Source organism: Danio rerio, chromosome 22, assembly GCF_052040795.2.
Source record: "Danio rerio strain M-AB ecotype USA chromosome 22, GRCz13ab, whole genome shotgun sequence".
NCBI classification, from domain to species: domain Eukaryota; kingdom Metazoa; phylum Chordata; class Actinopteri; order Cypriniformes; family Danionidae; genus Danio; species Danio rerio.
Window position 1 is genome coordinate 40,517,501 of NC_141042.1, and position 16,082 is coordinate 40,533,582.

The following is a 16,082-nucleotide window of genomic DNA, read 5'->3' on the forward strand; positions in this document are numbered from 1 at the left end:
TCAAGGCCTTTCAATCGCAGCAGATGGGACCCAACCAAGAAGGCATCAACTTCGGGAAAGAGTAGTCCATTCGCTGACGGCGGTGTAAGAGGGGCTTCTATGCTCGCCTTCGAACATTTAAGCGCATTACTGAAACAGAGGACCTAATGTGGCCAACGTATTTAAAGCCTCTCAAAGTGACCTAGAAGTCCTGATGGACAGCAGAACAGACTTCAGTTCAAAGAGAAGACTTTCTCAAGTCTGAGGGAGCTACCCAATTGTTTCAGCTAACCTTTAAACCCAACGAAAACCAGATTGCACATGTTTGCAGTATAGACCATTTCAATGTGGCGATGTCATTGGCTCATGAACATTTCCTGCTTGTTATTAAACCATTTCATAACTGTAACAAAAGGCAATTCAATCATAATTTAATCTTAAAACAGCTCTCTTAATGTTATTTATCAGTTTGTGGCTCTTTTCAGATTCTGAAAAGCGATAGAAATCAAAAATGTAAAACAGGAAATACGTAGGGACCACTGTTTATGTTTACATCCCTCATAATGATCTATCGAAAAACAAAAAGTCTGAGTTTACAAGAAATCGTTTGTTCATCTATCAGTCATTTAGGGTGGAGCTATCAGTCATTTAGGGTGGAGCTATCAGTCGTTTAGGGTCGGGCTATCAGTACTTTAGGGCGGTGCTATTAGTACTTTACGGTGGAGCTATCAGTCCTTTAGGGCGGAGCTATCAGTCATTTAGGGTGGAGCTATCAGTCTTTTAGGGTGGAGTTATCAGTCATTTAGGGTGGGGCTTTCAGTACTTTAGGGTGGTGCTATCAGTCCTTTAGGGTGGAGCTATCAGTCATTTAGGGTGGAGCTATCAGTCTTTTAGGGTGGAGCTATCAGACATTTAGGGTGGAGCTATCAGTCTTTTAGGGTGGAGTTATCAGTCATTTAGGGTGGAGCTATCAGTCTTTTAGGGTAGAGTTATCAGTCATTTAGGGTGGGGCCATCAGTACTTTAGGGCGGTGCTATTAGCACTTTAGGGTGGAGCTATCAGTCCTTTAGGGTGGAGCTATCAGACATTTAGGGTGGAGCCAACAGTCTTTTAGGGTGGAGTTATCAGTCATTTAGGGTGGAGCTATCAGTCTTTTAGGGTGGAGCTATCAGTCATTTAGGGTCGGGCTATCAGTACTTTAGGGCGGTGCTATTAGTACTTTAGGGTGGAGCTATCAGTCCTTTAGGGTGGAGCTATCAGCCATTTAGGGTGGAGCTATCAGTACTTTAGGGCGGTGCTATCAGTAATTTAGGGTGGAGCTATCAGTCATTTGGGGTGGAGCTATCAGTACTTTAGGGTGGAGCTATCAGTCATTTAGGGTCGGGCTATCAGTACTTTAGGGCGATGCTATTAGTACTTTAGGGTGGAGCTATCAGTCATTTAGGGTGGAGCTATTAGTCATTTAGGGTGGAGCTATCAGTCATTTGGGGTGGAGCTATCAGTACTTTAGGGTGGAGCTATCAGTCATTTAGGGTGGAGCTATCAGTCATTTGGGGTGGAGCTATCAGTACTTTAGGGTGGAGCTATCAGTACTTTAGGGTGGAGCTATCAGTCATTTAGGGTGAAGCAATCAGTCATTTATGGTGGAGCTATTAGTCATTTATGGTGGAGCTATCAGTCATTTAGGGTGGAGCTATCAGTCATTTAGGGAAGGGCTATTGTTCATTTGAGGCTTTGTTATCAGTCCTCTAGGGTGGAGCTATCAGTTATTTAGGATGGGGCTATCAGTACTTTAGGGTGGGGCTATCAGTCATTTAGAGCAGGGCTATTGTTCATTTAGGGCGGTGCTATCAGTCCTTTAGGGTGGAGCTATCAGTCATTTAAGGCGGTGCTATCTGTTATTTAGGGTGGAGCTATCAGTCATTTAGGCTGAGGCAATCAGATCTTTTGGGTGGAGCTATTAGTCATTTAGGGCAGGGCTATCATGCATTTAGGGTGGTGCTATCAGTCATTTAGGGTGGAGCTATCAGTCATTTAGGGTGGAGCTATCAGTCATTTAGGGTGGAGATATCAGTATATAGAGCAGGACTAGAGGCTGGGGCTTGTTTCTGCCTTATTAGGAGTGGTTGAAACAAATATGATACGATTCTATCTGTAAAATGTAGCCCTTCGTTCTCATCATCATCATCAGCATCTAAAAACAGCATCTGCACCAGAGGGTGCCAATGGTGATTCTGGTGGACAGTAAACAAACAAACTGGCATTGAAGTCATCCTACATTTGTTAGCAGTGCCATTTCAATGATCCGGTTGGTTCCCAGAGCATAAAGTCATGCACAACCCCAACATTTTTTTCTTATTTTAGTTTTGATTTGATGTCACAATGGGGGGGGGGGGGGTTGGAGGACACGCTTAACTTCTGTTTCATGCTGACCTTAACCACAGTACTAAAATATGTGAAGGGAGGCTCCAGTCATTCAACAGGAATCTGCAAATTGAAGGTAAAAATTCCTCATGGGGATTTTTTAAGTTGGCCATGCAAATGTGCCACACTAATCAATAGTTGCTGTGTATAAAAGTGTGCGGGGCAGGAGCTGTGCTACATACAGTCAGAAATGAGAGGCGCAATCCAAAACTTTCGAGAAACTGCTTCAGGTGGAATTATTAAACAATATCCCAAACCATTTGCTAAAAATGTCAGCTTCAAGCTCTTCAACAAAAGCTGATGGAAGTGCCTGAACATGATGATATTCAGATTAGATAATGTGCTCCCGCTCCAAAACATCTTTGATTTGTTTTATCATTTGCACCGAAAGATGAGATGTTTTTTTTTTCTTATGTTTTATTAATGGATCTCAGCGGGGAACACTCAAATGGATATCAACAACTGGATAAGAGCAGAGGAGACGCCAGCGGTGTTGACACAAACCCCATGCTGGCTCGCACCTCTCGTGTGCCAATCTGTGCACTTTAATTGTTCACTCGCTCAATGAATACATAAATAGGTCCCAGGATCTGGTCACGGTAATGAAGCTATTTTTAGTCTCAAATTGCTGCTTCACGTTTGAATGGAACATCTTCTGTGATCTTTTTTTTCCCCCATTTCGCTCCACACATACGCACTCGGGTTTATCTGCAAACACACATTAGGATTAATGTAATGGGTGTGAAATAAAATTCGGTTTTAATGTGTTACAATGCAATAAAGCCAGAGTGATGAAACATGATGCAGATGTCAAGGCTGGATCGATTTAAAAGCCACTTTTGAGAATATGTTGTGCTTCAAGGACGCTCATCAGCAGCCTGACGAACTCAAGGTCAAGTCTGTCCCTGTCCCTGACCTGGGGTCAGCTATATAAACCCGTCTGCAAACACAAAGGCACAATCTCCTCTATCACATCCACTAAATACTGCTAAACTTCTGCGCCAGACTTCATATATAATAAACATTTCATATATATTAGTTCCACTCATCAAAGATGTTTTCATTAACCTGAAGACTCATTCATTTGTTCATTTTCTTTTCGGCTTAGTCCCTTTATTAATCTGGGGTCGCCACAGCGGAATGAACCGCCAACATGTTTTGCGCAGTGGATGCCCTTCCAGCTGCAACCCATCTCTGGGAAACATCCATACACACTCATACACTGTGGACAATTTAGGCCCCGTTTACACTAATGCGTTTTCGTTTTAAAACGCATAAGTTTTGCTTTGGTTACGCCATCTGTCCACACTACGCCGGAGTTTTCGTGCGCCAAAAATGGAGCGTTTTGAAAACGCTGGAGAGGCTGTTTTCATTCTGAAGCGCTGCTGCTCCGTCTCAGTGTGGATGAGGGAAAACGGAGACATCTGAAAACGGAGGCGGGGCTGCTGAGATTCGCTAGCTGATTGGGGCTTTTGTGTCATTGCGTATCCTTCCCTTATTTGTCAAGCCCCAATCACATGACTAACACATGACTTTAACGCTACCGGAAGACAGCAGACCAGCCTTCACTGTAAACAACAACATGGAAACAGAAATGGGAGCGTTGTTTGCACTATTGTCTGTTTTAGGCGCCATTGCGCAGTTATTAATTTCTTACGTTTAGTAACTCGACCTCATCGTCTGTCAACAACAATACCTCTCTTGCTTTCTTTGCCATCGCGTTCATTGTTCAACCGGCGTTTGATGAATAACAATAACCGAATGCTGAGTGAGATGCATGCTTTCTGTTTATACTAGAACGCACATACCCAGAGTGCGCCAATGGTCACGTGATATACGTTTTTGGTGGCGTAGTGTGGACGGAGATATGTTTAGAGATGCTAGGTGAAACGCTAGTGTGGACGCGGATCGTTTTTGATCTAAAACGCCGTTTTAAAACTAAAACCCACTAGTGTACACAGGGCCTCAGCCTACCCAATCTGCGGACGTTTTTTTTGCTATTTCTGCAGAGAATTTTGGTGAAATCTGCGGATTTCTGCATAATTATTTTGGGAGTATCCAGCGGAGTATCATAACTAAAACCTTAATATATTAAATAAAAAGTAATAAATTACTGAATAGCAACTGAATAAATTCCAACCCAAGCTCATTCTGGAAACGTAGCCCCGCAGACGTTTCTGGAGACCGCGATTTACATGGCCGGAGGTAGGTATGGCCACGTTTTTTTTGTTTTTTTTTTATCGAGTGAACGATGTGGGGCGGTGTGACGCCGCTCCGCTCCTCCTCTTCGCGCTCGCCGGCTGACGGCTCGCCTCCGTGTGGAGGGCTTTCCCGCCTTAACCAGTTTGTCTGCACCAACCGGGATCGAGTCCGGGGAATAGCAGTTCTAGAAATCAGGTAAGATGAAAAACAGAATCCAAAAAAATAAAAGCGAACGAGTTTGTGACAGGGCGAGATCTGAAAAACGCGGTCAAAATCGGACGAGGGCTTTTGCTTTTTTTTCTGGACGCCTTTTGCAAATCGTCGCTTAGGTTTAGGGAAGGAGGAGGAGGAGGAGGAGGGCGGCTGGATCGGCAAACGGCGCGCGCTCCCGAGAGGCGTCCGAGACGCGAAAAAGCACACACAGCGGCCTCTCACGGATTCGCCAAAACAAAAACTGCTCAAATACGTACCTCCCAGGACGTATTCCGCGGTCTCCAAAAAACGCCCGCGGGGCTACGTTTCCACAATGAGCCCGGGTTGATAAATTCAGATTTACATATTTACTCAAGTAAATAAACAGAATTAATAGTGGGCTAAAAATCTGCGGAATTCTGCGTGCGCATATTCCGTGTGGGCCTAATTATAAGTAATGTTGATAAAAAACAAACCTTACTGTCTTGATTAAAAACCAAGGTATGATCATATTTTATATTGGTATAAAATAAATGTCACCTAGAGGCCTTTGCCTTTCATATTAGCCACTTCAGATACCAAATGATCAACTAGAAGTCAAGTTATTATTTGCTGGTCCTGTATTTGTACATATATACAGTTTAAGTCAGAATTATTAGCTGTTTAAACCTTCCCCACCTGTTTATTTCTTCCCCAATTTCCATTTAACAGAGAGTTGATTTTTTCAACACATTTATAAACATAGTAGTGTTAATAACTCATCTCTAATAACTGATTTAATTTGTCTTTGCCATGATGACAGTAAATAATATTAGACTAGATATTCTTCAAGACTCTTCTATACAGCTTAAAGTGACATTTAGGGCCTACTCACACTATGCCATCCGTACCGTGCCCAGGCCCGTTTCCCGGATCGTTTGAGAAGTGTGAGTGCGCTGAATCGGGCTCAAGCACGGTTCACTTGGCCGGCCCTGGCCCGGTTGGAAGAGGTGTGCCTGAGCGCGGTACACTTGGGCTTTGGCGCAGTACGCTTGTGTGTGAGCGCGAAACGCGCCAAAGCCCGAAACCGAAAGCGAGACGTGACTTTTATGGGACTGTTTGATATGGATTTATTAATCATTCTTACAGTTCAGTGATCGCAAACTGCCGTAGTTTATTAAAGACGCAAACTCCTCACAGCACGCCAGCTGCGCGCCTTCAGCAGACCTCCTCATTCCTGCAGCACGAGAGCTTTATGATTGTTTATGAGCGCCAAAAGTGGCGGATCTGTTCGCTAAAATATCTGACTGTGTCCCCGCATCCCTAAGGACTGTTTGGCGAAATATTTGACTGCATATCACTGCATAACAAACGACTGAAAGGATATAACTCGAGAAATCTCCACTGTGCTGCTGAGTGAGAGCGTATGGCAAGCCGTTTTAACATTTAAACCTTGTTCTGACTAGCCATAAATATATTTAGAGATATAATTATATATTTTGACAAGTCATTATTATAATTCGACTTGTCAGAATGACAATTAGAGATATCTGCAATTACAATTGTACTAGTACGAAATCAGATTGGAGATATCTGCAAATATATTATGACTAGTCATATTCCTCCCTTGACTTCCATTAAAAAATATTTGCAGATATCTCTAACTGAGTTTTGACTCGTCAAAAATCCAATTCAAGATATCTACAACTGTAATTCGACTATTAGTAAATTAATTAGAGATATCTTCAAATATATTTGTAAATATCTCTAAATATTACGAATTAAAGACATCTCCAAATGTATGACTAGTAAAAACTCAGTTAGAGATATCTCTCATTACAATTGTGACTAGTCAAAACTCAGTTAGAGATATCTGCAAATATTTTTCAATGGAAGTCAATGGAGGAATATGACTAGTCATAATATATTTGCAGATATCTCCAATCTGATTTCGTACTAGTACAATTGCAATTGTAGATATCTCTAATTGTTATTCTGACTAGTCGAATTATAATTATGACTAGTCAAAATATAATTAGAGATATCTCTAAATATATTTATGGAGTCAGAACAAAGATTTAAATGCTAAAAAGGCTTGCCATAGAGAGCGCTTCTGAACAGCGCAGCAATGATGACGTAAACGTGCCGAGGCCCGATATGGTGTGAGCGCGGGCCGTCGGGGGAGACGGGAGGGGGGACAAGCGTGCTTTGGCCCGGTTCGAGGCAACTGTACCTAGTGTGAGTACGGCCTTAAAGGCTTAACTAGGGTAACTAGGCAGGTTAGGGTAATTAGGCAAGTCATTGTATAATGATGGTTTGTTCTATCGAAAAAAATAAATAAATAAAAAAAAATAATATATATATATATATATATATATATATATATATATATATATATATATATATATAGCTTAAAGGGGCTAATAATTTTGTCCTTAAAATGTTTTCAAAAAAATTAAAAACTGCTTTTATTCTAGCCGAAATAAAACAAAGACTTTCTCCAGAGGAAAAAATATTTGCGATGAATCATTTGACAGCGCTAACTATTTTCTTTTATGAATAATTCAGATCTTAATAAAGTCACAGTAAGTATAGAGTAAACGGTGGCGTTAAACAGAAGCTGTGCGAGAGACTCTTCACAGCAGTAAAAACACAGTAAACTCTCCACGGGGAGGTGTAAATCTCTCTCTGGGGTCCTGAGCTCCTGCTATCCTGCTCCGCCGCTGGAGGAACAGCTTACTTTAATGAGCCGCTAATACTCGCCCTGCAGGGCACTACACATATTCACAAACGAGAGACAGCTTTACATTTTGTACGTTTTAGTGATTGTTTCTAGAATAATATACTTAAAACAATCTCAAATTACTGTAAAAAGTGACCAAAAATGACATCTGTTGCTTTTTTAACTAATTTAACTTGTTAATACGTGTATGAAAAAAATCAATGCCAAAAGTATTGAAATAAAAAGCTTGTCGAATAGCACAAGCTGAAAAAATTTATACATAAAATACACAAAAAAATATGCACAGTAGACATAAATATTATGCAAATAAAAGCTTTCTCTGTTAACTTTTTGACAGCGCTAATACACAGTTGAGGTCAGAATTATTAGCCCCCTTCGAATTTTTTTCTTATTTTTTAAATATTTTCCAAATGATGTTTAACAGAGCAAGGACATTTTCACAGTATGTCCAACACAATCTCACGGCAATTCGTAACTTTTTCATTTAGTGGCTAATTCGTACAAATTCGTACGATCTAATTCGTACATTTTAGTACGATTTGCGTATCCCCCCAATGACGGTTGGGTTAAGGGGCAGGGTTAGGTGCCACGCCTCCTTTTTAAGATCGTACATTTTCTTACGACTGAACCTGTACGAATTCGTACGAATTAGCCAATAAACTGCCAAAACGTAAAATACTTACGTTTTCTCGTGAGATCAGGCTGGTTTGTCTGATAATATTTTTTCTTTTGGAGAAAGTCTTATTTGTTTTATTTCGGCTAGAATAAAAGCAGTTTTAATTTTTTTTAAACACCATTTTAGGGACAAAATTATTAGCCCTTTTAAGCAATTTTTTTCTTGATAGTCTACAGAACAAACCATCATTACACAATAACTTGCCTAATTACCCTAACCTGCCTAGTTACCCTAATTAACCTAGTTAAGCCTTTAAATGTCACTTTATAGAAGTGTCTTGAAAAATATCTAGTCTAATATTATTTACTGTCATCATGGCAAAGATAAAATAAATCCATTATTAGAGATGAGTTATTAAAACTATTATGATTAGAAATATGTTGAAAAAATCTGCTCTCGATTAAATAGAAATTAGGGGAAAAATAAACAGCGGTCTAATAATTCAGGGGGGTTAATAATCCTGACTTCAACTGTATAAGCAAACATTAACTTTAAATTGTCTATTACACTGCAACTCATCCACAAACGTGATGCTATTTATAGAGTACAGTAAAGTCAAATCAAAGTAGTGCACTAGTGTTTAAGGTATAATAAAGGTGCAGCTTCACTAATATCACTGCAGCTACAGGTGAAGTGAGGTAATCTCCATGCAAATCTCTCCCGCTGACAAAGCCCGATTTCCTCTCTGCGATTCCTTCTTTCACGTCCACCATTGTTGTGCTATAATCAAAAAGTTAAGATGCTTAGCCAATCCCATATTAGCTTTGCCTTGTTTTTTCTTCTTCTTCTATGGATCCTAATTAGTACAAATTGTGGGAGCGCTAAGAAGCCGCCAAAGACTTCCTAATCTGAGAACCTGTCAAGCAATTAGCAGAATCGCCCCTAAAGCTACGAGTCTAAAACAAAAGCAGGGTTTTTTTTGCTGCAGGCTGGAGAGTAGCAGTTGCATGTAGATCTGCATGACAGTCCGGCCCACATTAGCACAGTAAAACAGCCCCGCTACTGCCATTGTGGAGGCCTGCTGTGAGAGGAGCCTTTGTGCCGCAGCCTCTGAAAGGCTCTGTGGAGCGTTTGGCACCTCGGCTCAATATTCCACGCCATCAGTGCATCACAAAGAGAGGTGTGTTTGCTACCTTTGGGGGCTGAAGAATTTCGCACATTTAAAGGGCTTGTTTCCTCACATTGACAATGGTCGAGACAGAAACGCAAGCGTAATCTCCTTGAAGTATTTGTTCCTTAGATATTTGTTAAAATAAATTGTTTTAAAAAGTTTTTATTTAAATTTGTAATTATTAAAGTCAGTTTTTTTTCGCCAAATAAGTACAATGGTGAACACATAAGTATATATACATTACCAGTCCAAAGTTTGGGGTCGGTGGGATTTTTAAATGTTTTAAAATAAGCTTCCGCTCACAAAAGCTGCATTTATTTAATCAGAAATACAGTACAACCTGTAGAATTGTGAAGTGTTATTGCACAATAAATAACTGTTCAAAAGTAGATTATAATTTAATTAATCATCTATTACAGTGATTTTAATGATTCATTTTCAGCTTCATTACTCCAGTCTTAAGTCGCATGATCCTTCAGAAATCACTCTAATATTAGTAAATATGAATTAATATTATTTATAGGTGGGCATAGATATAAAAAATAATCAAGATTAATCTTACAGTAATACTGGAATTAATCTAGGTAAAATGGCTCATTTAAATTCTGCCGAAGGCATTCAGAATATGTGCGCTACCCAAATAATGTCTAAAAGTAAGTCTTTTGCTGCGCTCACACCCCTTAGCGCGAGTGATTTACATGCTAAGTCAATGCAAACGCGCGAATAGACATCCTGCGGCGTGATACGTACGAATGATGCGAATGGCGCGGTGCAAATAGCGCGATATGCGCAAATGGCGCGACGCGAATTGAGCGTTTTGCGCGTTCTCAAATTCGAAAATCTAAACTAAACCAGACATTCGCGCCGCGTTAACTAATCAGGAGCTTGCTCTTGTGAGGGCGTGATTGTGACGTATCGCCTGTTGTCGGTGTTCTGGGGGAAAATCCTTCATCAAACTGGGCTTGGCTCAGTCAGAAGCACTGCTGAAAGCCTCCGTCATCCAGGTTCAGTTTCTCACAGAGCTCACAGAGCTGGATGCACCTCTGCAAGGATGTAGTGGACTCAGACACGACCCTAAACGTATCGACGCCGTTTTTCAGCCTTCATAAAACACATAAACACTGTTATTTTCTTCTTAAAATCCATGTTAGCCATTTAGCAATGAAGCTAGACTCACCGGGCAGACAGAAGCCCTGCCCATCACGCGAATCCGCGAATGAAGTGAGTAAACTCAAATGTTCACGCGGCAATGTTCCGCGTCTGGTGTGAACACAGCATTTAAGAGCGGGTTTATCAAGCCAGGTGGCGCATTACACTAGGGGCTCACCTCCTGTTTTCAAAATGCATCACAAACTGCTTGAGAAACTGTTCTACTATGATAATTGGTGATGAAAATAAATGATGTCCAATAAGATGTGCTTGTGTTTACTCACTGTTTATTCAGGTAAACATGAATGTTGAACTGTAGGCCTACATAAGCTCAAACAGCCATTTCTGATGACCTTAATCCGACTATTTGTTCTATTTATTCGACATTCATTTTGGAATTATTGCACAAATATTAAGTCATCACAGCATTAGTTAGATAGTTGTTTTTGGGTTTTGTTAGTCCTAATTGATGTTGTTTTCAAATACAAATAAAACCTTAATATACAGTGTTTGGTAGACAGTGGTATACTTTTAATATACAGTGTTTGGTAGACAGTGGTATACTTTTAATATACAGTGTTTGGTAGACAGTGGTATACTTTTAATATACAGTGGTGCTCATTCATTTTTGGGTGGGTGCTCCTAAATATTTTTTTGAAGCTCCTAAATATTTCAAGTTGAGAGCACCGGTGCTAACAGAGTAAAAAAGGTCATTCCGCGCCCTGACCCCTCCTGTAAACCCAACCGATAGTGTTTTCAAAAGCACAGATCAACCGGATCACCTCTTCCCTAAAACCAACCAAAAGTAGCTGTGTTTCAGTCAACCGATTTTTAAAATCGTTTAATGAAAACGCCAATAAATTTTTAAAATGCGCATAAAAACATATGCACATAACTGAGTAGGATAAACTTTTATGCGATAAGAAAAGATGCGCATAAACTACGATCAAAACACTTTTACGGAACAAATTCCAGTATGCGCATTAAAAAAGGTCATGTGATTTTGTTATGAGAGATCACATGGTTTCTGCTACATTCATTCTTCCGTGGCGGGGCGCCACACCAAAATTCATCCCGCCACGGCTACATTACAGCTTCTTATTTAAAATATTCGACTGTTTTTTTTTTTAAATAACGGGTTAAAATCGCACCGAAAACATATGAAAAGGTATCTGAATAATAACAGCGCAAACTTCTGTGACCATGGTAGTGCTGTTCGTTCAGTTTAACCCTTTAGGGGGCGTGCTGACTGACTGACTGACAGGTGCGTGATGCGTGAGGCTAGCAAACACGGCGTAGCTTTCAGTTATGATGAACACAGTTTCCATAATTATACTTTATTTATAGTTAAAGGTCTGTGGCTCTGCATATAATGACTTTATCTTGCCGGAGTTTGTAGCCGTTTCACTTTAGGACGCATTAATGCCGCAAGTCTATCGTAGACATTCATAAATATTCCTAGCAAATATAATAAATGTTAAAGACGTACTTGCTACATAAACGCACTAAATCACACTTCAGCCGCGTTTATTTGAGGGCGCACAAGAAAATCTGCACTTGAGCAGCGTATTTGAAGGCGCGCAAGAGGTTTTGTGCACGAACAGAGGAAATCGGCGCTCAGACGGAGATTGACATGCTCGTAGGCTATGTATGAATGCGATCTCGACTAAATACTGTGCCCACGTCATTTGTCAATGAAATAACGCCACATGTAGTGGTAGATCTGTGTAAAATGACTAACAGAGTCTGCCGCCACAGCTGGAAAAAATCCTAGAGGAAACATCGGATCATGTGATGATAAATGTGTGTGAATGGACAAACCAGCAGGCTGAACACACCGTAAAACATCTGAAATGTCATTTTGGCCATTCTTAAACGCCTTAACCGTTTCAGTATTAGTGTTATTACATTATTAATTAACTCAATGACTGTCAAGAGCGTCTGCGCTCTGCGTCTCACGCCTTCAAACGCCAACATGCGTTCATTGTGTGTCAGCATACTGTCTTCTAAGGTGCAAGTCCTTAATTAAATGAAGAAATGATTCACGCAGCTTCTCCTACCGCAGCAAATTTCCTTTTTACTTTCGATATTTGGCGCCAGTTAATCAGGAAGTGGCGATTTTGTTCGCTTTGACTCGTTGCTTAATTCCCATGCGATATTTTAATTTTGCGCATAAAACTAATTTGCATTTTTGGATGAAAACACAGCTAGTGTTTTCAAAAGCAATCCAGAAAAAGACACCCCCTTGAGGCTGCCTGATTTTTACCACATTTTACCACGTCCTCACCCTGTTTTTTGCCTTTTGGTTTTGTTAACCTGCTTTCTGGAATTGTTCATTGCCAGACTTGAACCCTGTCATCGCAGTCAACTCCTCTTTGCATCTCAAGTCAAAAGTACATGGTGAGCTACTGGACAAACTGGTAACAGCTGAAAAAGCCGTCCACATGGAGGAAAGCGGTCAGCTAGTAGCGCTAAAATAAACAAGCCATCGACGGCATCATACCGGCCTGTAACGTTCATTTTAAAGACGAAACTCAGCCATACATAGCTCTGGCTACATAATTCACGCTCTAAAGAAATGTTTACAGGGGTACATTTTCACAACAAGCCTGTGTTGAACAATTAATTTCAAGAATTGTGTTAATTCAGCTCATTTTAAATAAGTAGTTTGACCAAGCAGAGTTTTTTCAGTGTATATAAATTAATGTAAGCTTTTGTTCATATCACCATCTCTACTTCTGACACATTTCTCCAATGGTATGTAGGAAATACTCCAGCTAACACACACTTCCCACTTGCAAAAATAAATATAAGAGTTCTCTGATAAAACAAAGACGCATATATTTTGACTAAGCTCAGGGGTGAGATGCCGGGAGTGACCGTTCGCTGGTGTACAATACCACTGATTACGGCTGACAGATCTGATCAAAGACTAAAACAGGCCAGGAATCCAAACTAGACGCGCAGCTGGGAGTAAAAGCGTCCATCCGCACGACCCCTATAACACGCACATCCAGATGTAGCAAACTCAAGCCCAATATTGGCTCAGGGAGTGAATGAGCCATTGCTAAACATGAGGGCGCTGATGATGTTCACTTCACTTAGATCACAGACAAGCAATGCCAAGCAAATGTCAACCTTGCCATGAAAAAAATACGTTTTCGCCATAATCGTGAATGTTTTTGTACATTTTTCCCTTCATTTTTTTAAGGTAGGTGGTTGCAAACAAGTTATATAGGCAGATTTTTTTTAATTAATTGAGTCATTTTCAACTTAATTTGTTTGTTTAAATTCTGTCTATACAATTGTGTGTAACCCCCTACCTTAGGCCCCGTTTACACTAGTGCGTTTTAGTTTTAAAACGGCGTTTTAGAATGAAAACGATCCGCATCCACACTCGCATTTTACCCAGCGTTTCTGAACTGCTCTCCGTCCACACCAAAACGCTGAAAACGCACATCACGTGACCACACTCACACTCTTGGGCAAGCGCTGCAGCCCATATACCCAGATGAGAGCTCTGCTAGTCGGACTTCTCATCAAGCATCTCCCGCTGGATCTAATCTCACTATATTTATTAAACGGGATATTTCATTCATCTTGTTGTCTTTATCTAACGACATATTCCCTGACTTTGGGCATTGGAATCTATTACTTGTTCTCGGGTAACGTGTTTTGGCTGAGCGCAAAGATAAGTTAATGATTAATGTAACCACTTAGCCTACATTCTGTATATTGACTTATCGCTTGCCTTTATTTACTATAATGTATAAACTTATTGTATGTTATACTTTTATAATGGCCATTATCGATTATTAAAACTGATATTCAGCAAAAGAGAGGGTGCGTTTCGTATTTTCACTGAAATTGAAAGGAGGCAGTTGTTATCGGCTCCATTTTGTTATAAATATCCACACAGTGAAGATGACGCTCATATATGCAGCACGACGCCTCAACATTTCTGCTGTCTAAGTTGCTAATATTAAAATGAAAATAGGCAGTTCCTTAAATCATGTTTACATTTTATTGTTGAGAAAGTGAAACAACGAAGCCAGGGTGATGTGAATGAAGTTATAAAGTACACTGTTCCCTTTGAAGATTTACCCGTGTCCTCGGTATAGTCTGCTTTTCCATATCAAACTGAGAAGAAGAGACTGCAGCCTTGATCAAACTTGCGAAGTCTGAACTTACACGGAGAGAATGCAGGACTGAACTGTGTGTTAGGCTACTTAATATTCAGGAAAAGCCCCAATCAGAGAAGCGAATGTCTGCAGCCCCGCCTCCGTTTCCAGATGTCTCCTTTTTCCATCATCCACACTGAGACGGAGCAGCAGCGTTTCAGAATGAAAACGGCCTCTCCAGCGTTTTCGAAACGCTCCGTTTTCGGCGCTCGAGAACTCCGGCGTAGTGTGGACGGATGGCGTAACCGTAGCAAAACTTATGCGTTTTCAAACTAAAACGCATTAGTGTAAACGGGGCCTTAGAACAAAGTAAACTCAAAGGATCATTCTTTTCAGTGTATTGTAAAAATCCTCAGAAATGTCTCTGCTAATGTTTTCAAGCAATTATATTTGATTTAGCGGAGTCACATTCATTCATTCATTGAATTGTCTGTAGTGTATGAGTGTGTGTGTGTGTGTGAATGTGTGTGTGGATGTTTCCCAGAGATAGGTTGTGGCTGAAAGGGCATCCGCTGCGTAAAAACTTGCTGGATAAGTTGGCGGTTCATTCCGCTGTGGCGACCCCAGATTATTAAAGGGACTAAGCCGACAAGAAAATGAATGAATGAATATATATATATGTGTGGTCCTGAAAAATTTCAGTTCAAAGGGGTATCTAACCCTTCCCTTTTGCCCTATGCCTTCAAGCTTAAGAGAATTGGGCCACCCCTATCCCTTCACAGGAACATGCAAAACGAGGGGTTTGGGATTGTGCCCTTGTGTGTGGATGAGACTGAAGTTGTAATGACTCAGGCAGAAGCCTATACTCCTTTCCAAAGTGCACACTCATGCTTGCTAATCTCACAGCTAGCACGCTAAGTCAACGCTTCAGCCAGAGATGCTCTCGGTTTCAGATCAAATCAGCCTCAATAATCAATACGAGCACTGATCAGGCCTAATGAGAGATCAATCGTCTTGGAGAACAGCAGACGAACACAATCTTTGTGTACGCTGTCAGAATGAAGGTTATCTCTGCGGGCAATGGCAGCTGAGGTGACAGCGGTTTCCCATGATGCTCCAGCTGTCCATCTGTCTGTCAACTGACCGCCGCGTCCCGGTTCCCCCTGCTGCCACTCAGCGTCTGAAAGCCTCTATTATCTGCTGCAGCGGCGCAGGAGCTGCTCAGGCTTTGATAAGCTATCGCCGGTCCCAGGTGAGAGCCGCTAACAGCACATCAGCACAAAACAACGGCTGCCAATGAAACCGGCCGTCTTTATCACCAGCGCCGCTCAAAGCCACCGCAGTCTCATCTCGCAGGTGCGACCAGAGCATTTATATAAATATATATATATATATATATATATATATATATATGGGGATAATCTGAAGTAGATCGCTTATTGCAAATACACCCCCCTCTATTCACCCCCATTAAAATATATATATCACTGTGGGCTTTTTAAAATC

At 40.8% G+C, this 16,082-nt stretch overlaps 1 long non-coding RNA gene across 8 annotated transcripts in view; it reads right to left on the reverse strand.

Moving 5' to 3' along the window:
* The window catches only part of sox2ot (SOX2 overlapping transcript), a 259,952-nt gene that overhangs the window by 124,239 nt on the left and 119,631 nt on the right, over positions 1–16,082 (reverse strand). The gene's annotated exons all lie outside the window — the stretch shown is intronic.